Source organism: Acomys minous (assembly GCF_964271855.1).
Source record: "Acomys minous genome assembly, chromosome: 1".
Lineage (NCBI taxonomy): Eukaryota > Metazoa > Chordata > Mammalia > Rodentia > Muridae > Acomys > Acomys minous.
This window is the reverse complement of record NC_140483.1, coordinates 118,478,091-118,496,937: the sequence shown is the minus strand read 5'-3', so window position 1 is coordinate 118,496,937 and position 18,847 is coordinate 118,478,091. Positions and strand designations below refer to the sequence as shown.

Genomic DNA, 18,847 nt, shown 5'->3' with positions numbered 1-18,847 from the left:
ACTAACAGTGGAAAGGGGGTTATAACATTACCCAACCCACAGGCACTATCAGTGATCTTAGTCATATGCTCAAAGAACTCATGGCCTTCTTCCTCATGTGCCGTCCAGTCAGGTGCCCACTGTCTCCACGAATAGCATCACCAGCCAGCCAAGGAAACGATGTGCTAGAACCTGGCATCCCCAGAGACCTCTCTTCCAGGACGCGTCCATCTCCCAACAAAAGCAGACTGGCTATTGCCCACAATTCTTCTGTTCTCCTTCCACCCAGCTACCCACTCGTGTCATCCCAATTCAGTTCATGTCAATAATGCTTAACACTCAGTCGCACAGTGTTCTTCAAAGACCCCAAGTTCCACACCTTGTCAATGCTGCCCTACCTAGCTACATGCCGCTTTCCCTAGGGCCTCATCCCGAAGCTCTGAGATGGCCTAAACCTGCATCCTCCCCCAGGGCAAAGGGCACTACTCCCTTTCTCGTCCTCAGGCTTTCCTCTATACCAACGTATGGATGCCATCTCTCAACAGTGGGAGTTTCAGTCATAACCACTGTCTTCCCAGCATCCACTACGCAGCAGCTACCTCGCAGCAGCTTTGTCTTCTGAAGCTCTACCAGGTCGTTTCATGTCACCACTGCGTTCCCGGTCTGTACGACTGCACCTTTCGGGCGGTAGGCACCCCAAAAGCAGCTGAATCAAAAACAGAACAGGAAGCCTAAGCAGAGTCTATATTCACTTGCTAGGAAAGCCAAGCCTGATGCCTACGCAGGCAGCATGAGGCTCAAAGGGCCACTGAGAAAATATCTACCTAATTCTACCTACATTAGCAGCCACCAACACACCTGACAACCAATCAACCTTTACCTGCAAAAGTATGTCTCTCCATTAAAACAATGCTTCCTATTCTCAAGTAAAGACAAACCAGACACCTACACACACATCTACACACATACACACAACAACAACAACAAACAACCTTCTGAGAGAACATTCGTGTTTGCCAAGCCTGACAAGTAAACGGTACAGCATCTAGTTAGGGTGATGAACACATGACTCGACACTGAAAACAGTAATCAAACGTTGGAATAATTATCTCTGCCTTTTTCAAAACAGATAATCATGGCGGTGGGGGAAACCTACCACAGCGGAGCAAAGCACCACTGATTCAGGAGAGCCCTTAGGGGCCTTGTCCTCATATGCTTCAGAACTTTGAAAACAGAAGGCACTTTCAAGTCCCTCCATGAAGAGGAGCCCAACTCTTCTGGAGCTAACAGGTTGTCAGGCCCATGAGCCCCACACCGCTCCCACACAGCACCCCATACTAGGCACCTGAGAGACGGGAAGGCCTGGGGAGAGTGCTGAACTGACTGCGTGGCCAGCTAGAGGCAGCTCATTTAATTAATCTCCTGCCTCTAAATTTTTCAATCTATGAAGGGAGGAAGTTCAGCAGCCTTTTGAAGGCCTCACACTCTAAATATCTGCAGGCTCAAGTGACTGTAAGATTAAATCCTGTGTGACAGTGTCTGTATGACCACTGCCTTCTATTATAACACAGCTCATTTCACTTAAAATTTTAATATATTATTGCTGGGCGTGGTGGTGCCCGCCTTTAATCCCAGCACTCGGGAGGCAGAGGCAGGCAGATAGCTGTAAGTTTGAGGCCAGCCTGGTTTACAAAGTGAGTCCAGGACAGCCAAGGATACACAGAGAAACCCTGTCTCAAAATAATAACAACAACAACAACAACAATAATAATATATTGATAAAAGACACAGACAATCAGTGGTTTTAACTATCTGTCTTGCTCTTGACTCCCACCATAATCCACTGTGAACTTCAGCCATATCTGCAACCTGGGTGATGCAGGCCAATACATCTTTGTATTTTATAGAAAAGAAACATGTAATCCTTTACTCCCATTTTTTGAACTTTAAACACCACCAGTCATCTTCAATCGTCAAAGTTTTTAGAAGACTGAACGGTTTTTTCAAGAAAGAGGACTACTACTTTATCTTCCAAACTAAAGGTTCTAACAGCTTTAGAAACCAGTGAAGAAACAAGAACGCTAAAGTTCTAATTTTTAAAAGGCACAGAAGAATACCTCTTCTAAATGACATACAAAATGTGTCTGTAAGACAATTCAGAGCCAGGGAGGACCAATATGTTCGTTCCTTCAGTCACAGCGGTGCCTTTCAAACGCTCTCCCCGATGCTGTCACTGTATTTAGCCATGCCTGTGCCTGGGCATGTCTTTCCTGTGAAACCACCTGAATTTCAGGATTAATCACTTTAAAGACAACTTTTAAGAGCCATTCTTTTTCAGTTACACACTTTCTTCAGCCCTGACTTAGCATTTTCATTCCCATGATACCTTATTTCTAGGAGTTGTTTCTAAGACAGCCAGGGTGTCTGACTACTATGAAACCACAAGGCTCTATCTGGATAGTGAAGAAAGAAAGAAACCCACTACCTCTATGGCTCGCCTTAGAGTCAAGACAAGCAGAAAGCAGCCTCTCTGCTGCTGGAAGATAAACTCCCAGAGGGGAAGCGCTGCCTCTTACACAGAGTTCCACAGTGGAAGGCTTGCACAGACAGAATAAAAATTAGCTAAATGGAAGGTAATCAAATGGCAAGCAAACTTGATCACATAGCATATGAAATATCATAATTCCAGGTTTGAGAAAAACTGTCCCAGTCCTGGCTCCCAAGCTGCACTATGGGTCACACAGCAGATGCACAGACAAGTGTATGCCTGTTCCATGCTGGAAGCCTGTGAGCACTTACTTGGCTCCTGAGTTTGCATCCGTGTGCAGAAAGGATGCAATGTTTCCTTAACGTTTAAAATCCTAAGGGAACTTAACTGCACCATGCTTACCTCAGTAAAAGCAAGGCTAACAGAAAACACTACTTATGGAAAAAATATTGGTAATTTTCCATAAGTCAAGCTGATTAAAAACTAGACCAAGCCTAGATGAATCCATAAAAGTGCTATGTTAACACCAAGTTCCTGACTACATTAATACTGGCATCTACATTTTCAACCTCAGGCACTGGGAGAGAAGGGAGGTGTAGGAAGGTTGAAATTTAACTACCATCTACATAATACTATATTTCTTTATTCTGTCCTCTGTGTTAAGGACACAGAAAAAGGAATCAATTTTAAAACTGATCTCAAAATAATTCCGCTGATGAAGTCATTATAACCAGAGCTTGGAATTCATGAGGTTTTTTTTTTTTTAACCTAGAAATTCTTTGAACTTTGAAAGCATAAACATGGGATAAAATTCATAAACCTCAAATTTACCAATCTGCCCAGATTGAGAGGGGGGCGCCAAGAATACTGAGAAAATATAAATAATCCAAACACACACTTGCAGGAAACATCTCAAATATGAAGTGTCACACTGAGGAAATTCACCTGTTACAAAGCCTGTCAAAAATTCATTATGTCCCTTAATCAGCAGATTACCAGAAAGAGGGAAAGAGAAATGCCATATTCACTCAGTGGACAAAAAGAAAAAAAATTTTTTTCCATTTTAAATAGCTCCTAAAATTTGCTAATCAAGTCCTTTCCCATTTCCAATTTTTCCTTTTACTGATCCTTTTTTTTTCCCCTTGCAGTTTTTCACGGAAAATAAACTTTTCATAAGCAAACTGAAAGACTTAAAATGTCTCCTACTTATCACCTAGAAAGGCAATCCTAGTCCTCTGTGCCCCAAGCATCTAGCTTTCAGCCTCTTTATTATCGTTGTCAATGAATGGGCCCCAGTCAAATGAAAGCTGCCATTTTAGGGGAAAGACTGGAGGGCTTTCTGTTGTGCAACAGCGAGACAAAAACACTGCGCGACAGATGTACTCTGGGGGCTGGGGGAGGACGCAACTTCATAAAAACCACTGCTCAAGTTATTTCTCGGACATTACTGTAATCGAAACGTAATTATAACTGGAATAAATCAGGTACGGAGCTGCTGGGTCATCGACACAAAGATTTTTTCTTTTTTGTCATCGTTAGAACAAACCTGTGAGGAAATAAAAAGATATATTTTTCTCCCGTAGATTACCACACGAATGAAGAGTATTCTCCCTCCTACTGAAAGAGAATTGGGAGAAAGTAACAGTGAGCCCCTTAGGAAGGTGTCACCCACTGCAAAGATGATTTCAATTTAAAATTAAAAAATAAAAAGAATAACCAGGGCTCTCACAAAATTATTTTAAAATAATTATTTAATATATTCCAGAGATCCAGCTTAGAGGATAGACACAGTTTATGTAAGTTATTTAAATCGATTGCTAGATAATATACAATGGGAAACTAAAAAGTATACTTAGCAAGTGGAGAGCTGGACAGTGTATCTAATTCTAGCAATTCAAAGGAAACTCTCCATGTGGGTTGCTACTTTTCTTTTGTCCATTGTCTGTTCAGAAGAGGGAAGAAGAAAAAAAAAAACTAGTTTAAAACCAAGGCGTGAACAGTCTCTAAAAGTGACCTCCGGGGAGAACCCTGCTGCCGGGCCAGAGCACTCCCCGGGAAGCCCGCTCCACCGGGGCGCTCACAAAGCGGGCTGCCTGGCCGGAGTTTGGGGTGCGCTCCCACGGCGCGGGGCTCCTCGAGGCAGAGCCATCCGGAGAAAGGCGGCTCGGGAATGATGGCTGCTCGGGGCCAAGCGGCCCCTTCCCCGGAGCCTCCTGACCAGTCCCCCGCCCCCGCCAGCCGGTGGCCCCCTCCCCGGGCCGCTCTCCCCGTGCCGCCTCGCCCACCCCGCACCGCGCCCCGCCGCGCCCCGCCCGCGCCCCCAACGAGCCCTGTCCCCGGTGCGAAGCAAACAAACAACGCGTTCCCCGCCACCCTCCTTCCTCTCCCGCTGACCGCTCGGCCTCCAGCCACCTCGGCCGCTCGCGCTCGGAGCCGGCTCTCGCGGGGGCACCGCGCAACCCCGCCGCTCCGGGGCCACCTGGCGACCCCCGCCCCCGCCCGGACCCCCGACAAGCTTGGGGGAGGGGAGCGGGGACGCGAGTTGAGATCGCGGATTAAAGTCGCTATTATGCCGCCGCCGGCGGCCCGGCCAGCTCGGCAAGGTGGGGTCCCCCGGTCGCCCGCCCGCGCTGGCCCCGGCCCGGCTCCCTTTCTTCTCGTCCTCGCGCACTTGGGAGCCACTGGGGAGCCCCAGAAACCCCTGACTGCGGGCTCGGAACTCCGCGGCCGCCGCCGCCACCGACTGGGCTCGGGACGCCCCCCGCGCCGCGTGTTCGCGCCGCCCCCGCCCCCGCCCCACGCGGCGCCCCGCGCACTTTCCCTGCCGCCGACCCACCTCGCCAGTGGCTGTCCCCGCGCGGGCTGGCGCCGCCGCGCCCGCAGGGACGCACTTTGTTCGCGCCGGTGCGGCCGCCGCTCCCGGCGAGCGCGGCGTGGTCGGGCCGGAGCGGGGGGCGGGGGCGAAGCGGGGGGCGCCGCCGTCCCCGAGCCCCGCGCTCAGCGCCCCGCGCCCGCGCGCCCGCCGCCGCTCGCGCCGGAGTTGGAGCCCAACTTTTTCCTCCTTCCCTTTTCTCTCGAACGCAGCCGGCAACTCGTGCTCGGTGCCGGCGGGAGGAAACGCGCTCGCGCTCCCCAGAGCGCAGACACGCTCCCTCCTGTCCCCGTCCCCCCCGACGCCGGCAGCACAACAAAAAGCCATTTACATGCGAGGAAGTGACCCTCGGCCGCCCCGCGCGCCCCCGCCGCCGCCGGCCCCGCGGACGCAGGCAAAAGTTGGGGCGCCGGGCGGCGCTCGGGCAGCGGGTTCGGGCCCTGCGGGCAGCGACCGGGCCGGTGGCGCTGCGCTCCTGCTGACCGCGGCCCCCGCGCACCTCTCCCCGCGCCCCGCACACGCCCAACTCCCCGCTCGCAACTCCGCGCGGCCGCGGCCCGGCCCGGCACGGTTTCCTGCCGCCGCCCCTCCCGGGGGCGCCGGGGAAGTCTTCGCTTACCGGCTCGCTCGTTCGCTCCGGCTGATCCGCCACCGCGCGCCGTGGGGAACAAAACGCAGAGCGGCTCCGGAGTTGGTTCGGCGGCCGCGGCCGGGGGTTGATCCACGGACGCGGAGTTGGCCGCGCGCGGACGGGGCTCTGGCGAGTTGCGGGGTCTCCGGGTCCCCGGGCCGCCTCCTCCGCGGCGCTCCTTTGTGTAATTCCACTCGATTCAAGTTTAATCCGATAGTTCCCGAGCACGAGCGCGTCCGCACCACCACGGCTCAACCCCCGCGCCGCCGCCGCCACCGCTGCCGCCGCCGCCGCCGCCGCCGCGGCCCCAGCACGCCAGCGCCTGCGCGCGCCCTGCACACCACGCGCACGAGCCTCCGGGGCCGCGCGCGCCCGCGACCGGCTCCCTCTGCGCCGCGCCCGCGCCCGCGCGCCGCCACCTGACGTCAGGCGCGCCTGGCATAATTTATGCAAGAATTCGGCCGGGGTGGCGGAGGCCGCGGAGAGGCCGAGAGAAGGGGGCGGCGCAGCGCGGGCGTCCGCCCCTTCCCGTCCTGCCGGGCGCCGGCGCAGCGGGCGGGTGCCGGTCCCGGTGCGCGACCGCCGCAGCCTCTCTGGCCGGTAGTTAGAAGCGCTCGGGCGGGGGTGCAGACGGTGCCACGTTTCCGCGCAGCACCTTCCCGAAGCCGCGGTGCGCCGCCCCGGGGCAGGAAGCCGAGGCCCGGAGCCCGTAGTGACCCCCGGCCACCGCGAGGGGTGTCCAGCGCCGCGCGGACGTAGGAGGCTGGAGGTGTTTGGGTGTCTCTTCTGTAATTATCCTTCAACTTGAGATAATTTTCCCACACGAAATACCTAGGATAGACGTCTTTCCTTTCAAACAGATCCATTCTTGCCTCACCACTTGGTTTTGCCGACGTCCTCGGTGATAGGACAGCTGGATCTGCCACTAAATCAAAAAGTTTAACTAGATGGCATTGATTTAGGTTGAATTTGTTAGCATGCCAAAAAATGAAGGGATAGCGCAGTGGTTATGAAACAAAGAAATAGGATGTGAGCCCATTTTTAAACGTGCCAGAACTGGAGTGTTTTCTTCATTCCCTCGCCAGTGTGGCACTGAATATGATCTAGCTTTAAATACCCGACTTTCTTGCCCATTTCTCTTTCCGGTACAAGATGAATATTAACCTTAAAGAAATGTTTTAATTAATGTTCTTCTTGTGTAATAGATATTTAAACATTTACTAAGCACCTTTTATATACATAACGCTGAGCAAGTATCATTTATAAATGGTCAACAATTGCAAACTCTTAAGGTGGTTTTATTAAGTTAAAGACTGCACTTGCTTTTAAATGAGGAAGGAGGTTATATAGCCAGCTATGACAGATGAGTTAGTGATTTGGTACTATTGAACTCAAAAGTCCTAACGGGTGCTAATCTCACCCACTGATGGCGATTCTACTACTGAGCCTAGAATCACACTTGTTTCATGTGGACAAATGACTTGCCAAAACTATTTCATTTATACTACAACTTAATCAGTTAAACATTTATTTTCTAACAGTAATAATTTTATAAATATTTGATTCTTTTTTAATATTTTACACTGCTGCTTATTTAAGTGTGTTGCTTCTGGCAGTCTTTCACTATAAATTGAATTTTAAAAGAAACATCTTCATCAAATAGTTTACAGATAATCAGCAAAAAATATATTCACCCCTCAGGAAAAAAATCTGACATTGAAAACTGAAAATTACAAATTTTTTAATAGCCTCAGTATCATAACCAAAAATCACATTTATGGCATAAACCTTCCATTTACATTAAGTTTATATCCCTCAAAGTAAGACTATCATAGATATTGGGCGCGCAGGGGAGGGAGGGTGTCTCGCTAATCAGATATGTAGCTGTTTCAAGACAATTTACAAGCTAAAAAAGATGACCTCTACATTTAATGAAAGTATCATGTTTCAGCTGTTCATCAACAAATAGCTCCACGTGACTATAAGGAGGTCCCCTGTTGTGCCCTTGTATATTTCACTGGAAAGTTGGGACCCTTTTGTAACATGCCAAAGATAAACACAGCCACTGTGGAGCAAAACATCAGCAAAGTATCCCCTCTAACTTGGGCTCCTCTTTAGCCCGCTAGTCGAGTGAGCAGTCCAGGCTTTCAGAGGATCTGCTGGAGAGTTCGAGGGGCCTTGAAACGCCAAAGACTCTCAGGCACAGACCTAGGCAGCTGTGTCCTTCCTTCCAAAGCCTCAGCACCCACCCACCCCCACTACCCTCAGCTTAGAACATTCTCTCTCTCTCTCTCTCTCTCTCTCTCTCTCTCTCTCTCTCTCTCTCTCTCTCTCTCTCTCTCTCTCTCTCTCTCTCTCCACCCCCCCCCCCCCCCCGCTTGCTTCACTCTTGAAATTTTCCCAAAGAGAATCATTTGAATTCACAAGCTTTAGCTTTAAATATGCAAATACCTTAGGGCCAGATAAGGGTCACTCACAGACAAATGTAAACTCCTGACACGGGTTGCTTTCTTTCCCCCCACCCCAGCCCCACCCCCACCCCAACACCCAGCTGAAGCTAACCCATTGAGAGATTTTTACATTCCTTTCACGCTGGAGTGCTTAAGAGTTCCCAGGCTTGGTTCTAGGTGCTGGGAGAAAAATCTAACAAGGTCCCTCCCTTTGTTGAAGTGTGCTGCCTAATTGATTGGTGGTTGAGATTCTGTGACCAGCAGGAACAATGCGGAGCTCTAGGGCTGGCTTGCCCAAGTTGTCCTGAGGCCACTAAGAAGGCGCTAGCGACCCCCGGGTGGCGGGGCTCTTAACAGATGGAGTAGGAGCTAGTGGATAGCAGTTAGGAAAACACAAACACAACGTGACCTGTGGGAAAGGCAACAGGGAAAGGCACTTCCGAGAACACAGAGGGATGGAGCTCGCCCATAGGAGGGTGAGACTGCTGCTTGGACCAATGTTTGTCTTTACTGGGAGAAATAACCCGTACAAACTACAATACTTGGGAACAGAGAGTTATTTGCATAGACAAATAACCGAGAAGCATCCAAACTTCTATAACATCTACTAAAACGTAAGCCCTATCAGCCTCTGCTATTTTCAGCTCTAAAATATTTTATAAAGCACACTAGTTCCTTTTAAAATGTGCCACAGTTATACACTTTGTAAGAGAGAAACTGAATTTTAAAAGGCACCAGAAACAAAACAAAACCAAAGCACACCGATTCCAGTGTACTGGAAATACTCCAATGGGTTTTTCAAAACTTTTTCTAGAATCAATTTTCAAGGGGAGGTGGGGGGAGAGATTTATTCTGTCACTTAACAAATTTACATTCCTCTCTCCGATTGCGCCATTTGTGTTAAATTATGATGCAGCAATGCCACTGAAAATATGTAGAAAAATAAAGGCATATTGTAAGAAGAATGCTATAAATACTGAAGAAAACACCAAAAACGAAGCCAAAGGTAGTTTTTCTTTCTTTCTTTTTAAAGATTCATTCTATTCGTTTTTGTGTGCCTTGGTGTTTTGCCTGCATGTATGTCTGTATTAGGGGATTAGATCCCCTGGAACTGGGGTTACAGACAGTTGTCACCTGCCATGTGGATGCTGGGAATTGAACCTGGGTCCTCTGAAAGAGCAGCTAGTGCTCTTAAGTACTAAGCTATCTCTCCAGCCCCCCCACACACACACACACCAAAACAAAATACTTTTTCTGCCTCCTATAATAATGACATAATTTTCCCTGCAATTTTTTTCCATGGAAGAACTCAATTGGAAAGATACGTGATGATGGACTGGTCAGGTGCTCAGTCCATCCTTTTACATTAAAAGCTACCATCACTATAGTCTAAAGTTGCAGGTTCCCACCGGAGGTTGGCTTTTTCTTAGTTATACTGCTTTACCGTTGCTGTTAGTCTGCCTTGTGCCAGTTAAAAGTGCACTTGGCTTTGGTTCTTCTGTCTAAAGACTGACTTCGTGGTGAAGTGTGTTCTCCTGGGCTTTTCACATAGCTCATAGACAAATATGAATTGGTTAAATTGTTCTGCAAGTTATCTTTAAGTTATTCTTAGGATATGCTTCCAGTGCTTTTTAATTTACCAAGTTAAATTTGTGGTGCAAAATGTTTAGCAGTAAGTCCACAGTATCTTTTAAGTAAGCAGCTAGGATGCTGGTTTTAAAATCATTAGATCAAATTTCCGTCCCATCTCCATTAGCCCAGAATACTGCAGGAGCCCCCCACCACACACACACACACACACACACACACACACACACACACACACACCCCGCTGGTACCTGTCAGAAATGATAAGGGTGAGCTCTCAGTAGGGTGGTGATATGGACATCTAGGATGAGTCTCTCACAGATAGTGAGTTTAGTTACGTTTGAGCCATACTTTCAGAAAACATTGGTTGAATGTTTACAGTGTGCCATACCCTCTCTTACAAGGTCTTGAGGACATGGTAAGGTCCCCTTTCGCCAGGATCATGTGATGCGTGGCAGCCTCAGAAAGAGCTGCTTCAGAGCAGGGCTGGTGTTAGCAGTGGAGCAGCAGCCTGCAGAATGACAGCCTGGGGTAGATCCTTGACACCGCCAAGGACAAAAAAGATGTAAAGTAAATTAAAGGTGTAGTTCTTGCTGCTTGGGACAGGACAATAGGTTTCCTAGGATATGAGGCCTTAAACTATGTCTTGAGTGGTCTCAGCAGGACAGGGAATGTCATCAGATCAAGGCACTGCCCCAAACCGGGAGATGCCATGACCCCCAAGCCTCATTAGGCCAGGCTTCTGCCAGTACACCATTTTTCTTTGGTGTTCTCTGAAATTCCACCCCACCCCCAACCCCAAGATGAGTTATCTATCCTTCCTTTGACCTCTGGAAGATACCCACCTCCATTGATGCATATGTATGTATAATTATAATTCATTCTTGACCTATCTCCTCATTGAGTCGTGAGCAATGGCTGTATCTTGTCTTAGGCACCGCAGTTACCATAGGCTTTCTCCCAAGTAGAAGAAGTACAGAGGGAACTGAACTAAAGAAGTAGAAAGGGCTAATGAAGGCTCCTTAAAGTTATGGTCTTAAGCATCCTCAAGTCTTAACTTTAGGTCTTAAACCATCCTAGAGTCATGGTCTGTCTTGGAGGAGTTTTCAGCAAGAGAATCAAGCAGCAAGGTGGCTAAAAAAAAAAAAATTAAGGTGTTGCTTTGCAAGTCTGATGACCTGAGTTCAAGTCCTGGAACCTACATAAGGGGGAAAGGAGAAGACTGCCTTCACAAAGTTGTCCTCTGTCAAATACATGCTCACCAACACACACACACACACACACATACACACACACACACACACACATCATCATCATCATCATCATCATAAATTGAAATGTAAAGAGAAAGAACAAATACAAAGAGAAGAATGTGCAAAACTAGAGCAAAACAGGGCGAAAGGTGTGGAGGGATGCTTAGGACAAGGATGATGTAAAAGCTGTCTTCACACTGGTTCAACCCAGCTGTTGTTACTGTTCGTAATGTGGCCAGTAAATGGATGAGGAAGAGAAGTGAGAGTGAAGAACCATTTCACCCTATGGGAGAGGGAGGCAACACACCATCTGAGGGAAGCCATGAGGACTATAGAACACAGTGGTCCATAGCGTGCCTTCACCAGCTTGCACTCCATCACACTGCTGCCTCTTCTTCGCCCCGTCAGTCCCCAGCTCCAATACTCTAGTGCACTAATCCTGATCAATATTGAGCAGTCCCCGAGAGCATATCATTGTTGCCACTTCTGGGCTAATACATGGAAATTCGTAATGTTAACATAGTAATAACATACTTTTACGAAGCATCTAAGTAGGAAACGTACTCCATGTTATTTCCAGACAGTTACTACACACTTGCTGAATGCCACACACTGTGCTGGGTGTTGCAAACACAAAAAATAAGCAAGCCCCTATTCTGAGGGGGTCCCTAACACTATGGAGTGGTGAGGCAGACATTTAAGCATATTGTAGCAATCCAAAAGTATGCAATAGGGGTATAATTTGGGCTAGTGACTACTCAGAAGAGACTCGTTCTTCTTCTGCCCAGATAGGCAGAAGAGACAGCACAGAAGATGTGACATTTAAACCAAGACTTGCTGGACGCTGCAGATGGCAGGAGATGGAGAACTCACCAGGCAGGAAAAAACTGGCTGATAGTGCCTGAGGCAGATGGCCTGTGTCAGGACCGCAAGTAATTTGGCTCAGTTAGAGCATAGCACACACAGGGAAGGAAGTGAAGATAGAAATGAAATGTAGGCCACATCAGAAAGGGCTTATAGTGCACTGAGAAAAAAAATTTTTTTGAGCTGATTGTAACGGCACAACCCTGTAGGAGATGGAAGTGAGAGCATTGTAAGTTCAAAGCCAATCTTGGCTATATTCAGAGACCCTGTTTCAAAGAACGAAAGGCTGTGAGAATAATTTAGTAGTCAGTTGTTGGCCTAGCATGCAGAAGACCACACAGTTCAACCTTCAGTGCCGAAAGATAAGGAAACAAAAACAAACAACAACAAAAACATGGGCTGGGGATATAGCACATTTGGCAGAATGCTTTCCTAGCATGCAGGAAGCCCGGGTTCAGTCTTCTGCGCTTAGTAAACCATGCGTCCTGACCCATGCCTGGAATCCCAGCATTCAGGAGATGGAAGCAGGAGGCTCCAGAGTCCAATGCCATTGCTAACTACACAATGACTTTGAGGCCACCCTGAGCTACTTTAGACCTGGTTCGAACAGAAACTCCTCTTTGGGGGCTTCTACATTGAGTGATTGGGTATCTGCTTACCTCTTGAACCAACTGCAAAGTTTGCAAAGGAGCACAAGGCTTTGTGTGAGCTCAGGGTCCCTGGTGGGCTTCTCATCTGGGCATGCCGGTTAAGGGAGAGTCAGGAACTGAAAGTACGAATGATAGTGACAGATGAGAAGGGCTCTTCCCAGTTATTTACTACAATTCAAGCCACCAGGAACCTAGGAATAGTGGCTTGGAAGTTATCATTCATCCCATCAGCTGTGTGTGGGTTGGGCTTGTCTAGAGAAGGTGGGGACCCTACATCTTTATCACCTCTGTGACTTATCTGTCTCTGGGGAGTTTCCAAGAAGGCAAATCCCAAAGAAGAAGTACACACCAAGCCTCTGCTTGCTTCATGTGGGCTGATGGTCCTTGGCCAAATGGAGTGACATGCATGGTCAAGCTTACAGTCAATATGGCAGGAAACAGCATACAAAGGGGTATGAGTCATTGAGAAACGCTACCCCTGAGAACACCCATCAAGAGATAGGCAGGAAAAAGACAATGTAAACACACACACACAGAACAAAGCAAGGAACAGCAGAAGAGAAGTGACTGAAAAAAAAAAGGCTCCCCAAACCATCCGTCTGAAAGGGCGAAGTCAGGGTCACGGTAGAGGAGGCAACAGTGTGTAAAGCCGCAGCTCGAGTGGAGAAAGGATGAAAGTCTTCGCGGGACTTGCTCACTAGGGTAGAGGACAGACTGCAGAGGGTGGGAAGGTTATGGGAACGGAGGATGAGGCAACCAGTCCAGACTGCAAACTCTTACAAAAAGGTTGGTTAGGAAAAAGAGAATGGTAGCATAGTTACCAAAAAGAACTCATAAATCAGGTGAGAACTCACAAGCCAGGAGTGGTCACACACGCCTGTCATCATAGTCCTTGGAAGGCAGAGCTAGGAGGATCCAAAGTTCAAGGTCATCTTGGCCTACACAGAGTTTGAGGCCAGCCTGAGTTACGTAAGACCCTGTCTAAAAAAATAAAAGCAAATAAGCAAACCTAATATTAAAGAAGAGGAAGAAGAAGAAGAAGGAGAAGGAGGAGAAAAAGAAGAATTATTTAGGGCTGGAGAAATGGCTCAGTGCTTAAGAGCATTCTTTCCTGCAGAAGACCCATGCTCCATGCCCAGTACCCCATTACAGGTCCACTGCAGATTATAATTCCAGTTTCTGAGGATTTGATGGCCTCTTCTAACCTCTGTGGACACCAGGCACACATGGGAATACACAGACACACATGTGGGCAAAACATTCACACACATAAAATAAAGTAAATAAACCTTGAGAAGATTGTAGATGAAAACTTAAAACAGTTTGTTTTCTCATTGGATACTGCTGTGATCCGGGTTCTTTTTCAAGAAAGAGGCAGGCCAGGAGTAAAGCAGGTGACTACACAGGAGACCTATGGTTTGGGGGGGGATCAAGCTCAGGGCTGGTGAAGTGGTAAGGCTGTTTTTTTCTGAAGACAGAGAAATACTGGTAGAAAAAGCAACACACTTCTCAAAGAAGATGGCAAGGTGTTAAGCAAAGTCATCCAGGGTGTGCCTGTGCTCCTCAGTCACTCCCTGGCCGGCGCAGCTGCAGAGACTGAAATGGTCATGGATCATCAAGACACAAGAGGACTGTGTGCAAGTTTGGAAGACATGAAGGCGTGAGAGGAAGCTCCGAGCCACAGCGTAGTTAATATGCAGTTTTCCTAGGTGAAGGTCACCCCTGAGAAGACACACATCCAGTGGGCTGCCACATTCACTCAAGACAGCTCTTCCTGTCTTCTGGAACATGGTGACATTGCTTAACGCCAGGCGACCAGGATGCAGCTGGAGTCATGGGTCTTTTGTTTGTATAGCAAGCATACTTCATATGTGATAGGCATATCTTAAACTGGTCAGCTCATCCTCTTGCTTTGAAATAGATGTGGTACCCACCATGAATAAATAACAATGTGTCTCCTTTCTGTACCGTCAAGTCCTCAAAGAGATGGTTGGCTTATTTAATTAAATTATGCCCTGTGTTCACAAAGCCTTGTTGTTCTGGTAATGTCAGTAGTGTCCAGTGTCATAGAATGGGGACCACATGTTATTTCTGCAAGTTCTTTGATAATACTAGGGTAAACCATGCTGGTATTTTCTCTGTAAAATAAGAATGGGTCAGGTTGGAGGGATGGCTCAGAGGTTAAGAGCACTGGCTACTCTTCCAAAGGTACTGAGTTCAAGTCCCAGCAACCACATATGGCTCACAGCCATCTATAATAAGATTCAGTGCCCTCTTCTGGCCTGCAGGTGTACATGTATGCAGAACACTGTATATATATAGTAAATAAATAAATCTTTTTTTTAAAAGAGTCATAACTTAAAGTTACTTCATGTCAGCAGACCTCAAGATCACCTGACATTTAGATAACTGCCAGTAACTTCTGTTGGCATGAAATAACCAGCCTTCTTCTCCCTCTTTCTCAAAGTGTCCACAGGAGCCAGAATATTGGATGGACACCGCAGGCTGTGTCCATACAACTTTTATTTTACCAGGAGAAGAATGGGTTCAAAGGGATAGCCAAGGTCATCCTCCTGTGTACGACACAGTTGCAATCCATACTAGAGTGCATATGTGTTGTGTGTGCACATGTGAGTGACAGCGTGCGTGCATGTGTATATGATACGTGTGGAGTTGGGACACTAGCAGGCCTGAGCAGAGCAACCATGGTGCCATCAGGTTTTGCCCTTTGCCCTTTCCTCTCCCTTGGTAAACCATTGAATAACATTCCTAAAGCTAGCCCCCAGAGGTGCCTTCCCTTATTTGACCGCTGCCTCATTCCTTAGACTAAACACCAAGGTCCAACTATCAAAATTCATTATTTGACTACAGCAGGTAATCTGTCCAATCAGGACTTATCAACTCACCCTAGCACGGGCTTCCCTTTCTCTTCTGAAAAACTCACTCTTGGGGGAGAAAAAAAAAAGACATACTTGCTGCCTGCTGTCTTTGTCAGATCCAGAGGTTGTGCCCTGCCCCTTGCCCCTGTTGGAAAATAAAATCACCTTTGTGCTGAGAACTTAGTGTCTGGGTGTGTCCTGCTCTGACTCTGAGGGTCACCTGCTCTCCATCTCACTTTTTGGGACAGGATCACTTCCAGACCATGGAGCTCACCGATTTAGCAAAACTGTCGAGCCAGTAAATTCTGGGATCTGTCTGTCTCTGCCTTGCCAGTGCTGGGATTACAAGCATGTGCCACTATGCCTGGCTTTTTATATGGGGGCTGGGGATCTGAACTCAGGTCCTCATGCTTGCATGGCAAGCATTTTACCAACTGAGTGACCTCCCCATTTCATTCACTCATTCGTTCATTCATTCATTCATTCATTTGCTTGCTTGAGACAGGGTCTCACTACATAGCTCAGGTTTAGCTTGAACTTGTGGCAATCCTATTACACCAGCCTCCCCAGTGCTGGGATTGCAGGTTCAACCTGCCAGTGTCCAACTCAGACCCAAGTGTTCTAACCACCTGGCTAATGCTGCAATCGATTCATCGCCAGAAGGCTGCCTACCTTTCTCAATACCCACTGTCAACTTGAATTCCTTTGCATCTGTTTGTGTTTCCTCTGCATCTCGCCCCCCCCCCCAATGCTAAGGATCATTTCCAAGACTTTCCTCATGTGAGGCCACTTTTCTGTCACTGAGCTATATTTTCAGGCCTTTGTATGGTTGGTTGGTTTTGTTGGTTTGTTCTTGAGACAGTATTTCACTATGTAGGCCAGGCTCATCTTCAGCTAGAATCTCTGATCCTCCTGCCTCCACACCCTAAGAGCTGAGATCACAGCCACCCACAGGCAGGCATCCCCAGCTCCCCTCTGCTCTGAGGAGAAAGAGTTCCGTGTGCTGAGCTACGCTGTAGTTCTCACAAGAGTGCCATAGGCTGCGACTCTGGGTAAAGCCTGAGAGAAGAATTGTGCAATTGTGAATAATCCCCCTTTCAGTAAAAACCTCCCTCATCCGTGTTGAAATATGACAGTCATGCGCACCCACGCGGATTTGCCAAAGGTTGGTCAATGCCAGCACCTGGCATACAGGAGGCACTACAAAATGCTCATAGAGCATATGTGGCATCCAAGGTTCCAGGATGACTGGAGACAAAAAGGCAACAACTACACACCAAAATAAAAAATATCCTCCACAAACTGGAATCTGGAAGTGGAAAGATTCCTAATTTTATCTTAATTTGTATTTTGATGTAAACTTCCTCCAAAGTAATTACTTTTTAATATGCTTATAATGTGTTTATAATATGATTGAGTTGCTAGACTGGGGTTTTTCATTTAGAAAGCTAGCAAGACACCGAAATAGAGCATTTTCTAAGCTCCTCCGTGGAGAGTCTCTGGGTGTGCAGTGCTGCTGGAAGCTCAGATCACTGGATTAGCTTCCTGGTGCCAAAAAGACAGACGCTGACCTGATGCTACACTGAAAACTATCTTCCTTCCAGGCCTACCCATCTTCACAGTGTCCAACTTGGGGGCCCTCACAGGCCATTGCCCTTAGGCCACTCTTATGTCACCTGAGCCTAAAACAGATTAAGTATCATTTCATGTGTTTCACTGAAAGCCTATTCGTTTATCGCCTCTCTCAGGAAAAGAAAATGTAATATTGCCAGGCATGAGTCATGGAGACAGCCTAGTGTGTGGAGACTCAGACATTGCAGACATCAAGCCAGTGGAACAGGAAGACCTGAGGCGCACAGCGCCGACCTCCTGACCCAGGCCTACCCTCTATTTTTAATCTATCTCTCTATTTTTTTTTTTTCATGTGCTGGAAACCAAACCCAGGTCCTTTGCAAGAAAAACAAGTGTTCTCTCCTGCCCCTTTCATTCCATTTGTTTGAGACAAATCCTCACTTGTATAGATCAAGGCTGGTCTCGAACTGTTAACCTCTTGCCTCCATCTCCTAGGTGCTGGCATTACAGTTGGCTGCCACAGTGCCTGTATTAACTCAAGCCTTTGTTATCATTGTAATGTATGTGCACATGTATATTATACACACACCATTCAATGATTTTTAACTGTCCAAGTCAGTGGCATTGACCACATTCATCAATGTTGCATGCAGACATAACCATTATCCATCTCCAGAACCTTCCATCACGCCAGGAAGAAGTTCCACACTGCTTGAGAACAGCTCTCCGTGTCCTTCCTTCTCAGCCCGGGCAGCCTTTGAGTCTACGAATCTGACTTTTCTAGGGAAGTGCATAGAAATGGAACCAGCCGGTGTGTGGCCTTGCCTGCTTGGTTTATTTCAGTTCTCATTTTGCTCTGAGAGTCTACCAGTGTTGCCGAGTGTGTCGAGATTTCCTTCCTGTTCAGGGATGAATAACGCCCACTGGGTATGGCCTGTTCTAGTATCTGCTCATCTGTTGACGGGCAGGTATAGTTGTCCTGTGCTTTAACCACTGTTCTTAAGCTGCTCTGGACAAAGCCGTGACCTTGTGCCCCTTCAAGACTGAACCTGGCACTGGGCCTGGCTGGCACGCCTCCTCTGAGAGTCACTGCTGTACACCAGGTCCCTTGTGCTGGGGCTTGCTGTGCAGATCTAACATATTAAAACTTTGAACACCTCAAGTGAGGTGTGGTGGCAAATACCTGTAATCCTAGCACTTAGGAGGCAGAGGCAGGAGGATCACTGTGAGTCTGAGGCCAGCCTGGTCTACAAAGAGAGTCCAGGACAGGCAGGGCTTTTGTTACACAGAGAAACCCCATCTTGAAAAACAAAGAAGCAAAACAATACAAAAACAAACAAACAAACAATCAAAACAGAAAACAAAAAGAAAAGAAAGACAGCACAGAATCACTGAGACAAACACCAATATGGCATAGCTAGCCAAGTAAATGATGACTTATAACAGAAATTACACAAGCATTAGAAATTACAGTAGTCAGGCATGATGACCTAGGCCTGTAATGCCAACCACATGGAAAGCTGAGAAAGAAGATCACAAGACTGAGAGCAGCAGCGTAAGTTAGTGAAATCTAATCTCAGAGCAAAATAAAAAGGATGAAGGCATGGCTCAGAGATGGACAG

At 47.7% G+C, this 18,847-nt stretch overlaps 1 protein-coding gene across 2 annotated transcripts in view; it reads right to left on the bottom strand.

Moving 5' to 3' along the window:
• Positions 1–6,288, bottom strand: part of CHD7 (chromodomain helicase DNA binding protein 7) — a 187,884-nt gene extending 181,596 nt beyond the window's left edge. For both annotated transcript variants that reach the window (XM_084760862.1, XM_084760863.1), the window contains exon 1: positions 5,959–6,288. The gene's annotated coding sequence lies outside the window, so the exon portion shown is untranslated. The remainder of the gene's footprint in view (positions 1–5,958) is intronic.
• Positions 6,289–18,847: the final 12,559 nt, after the last annotated feature.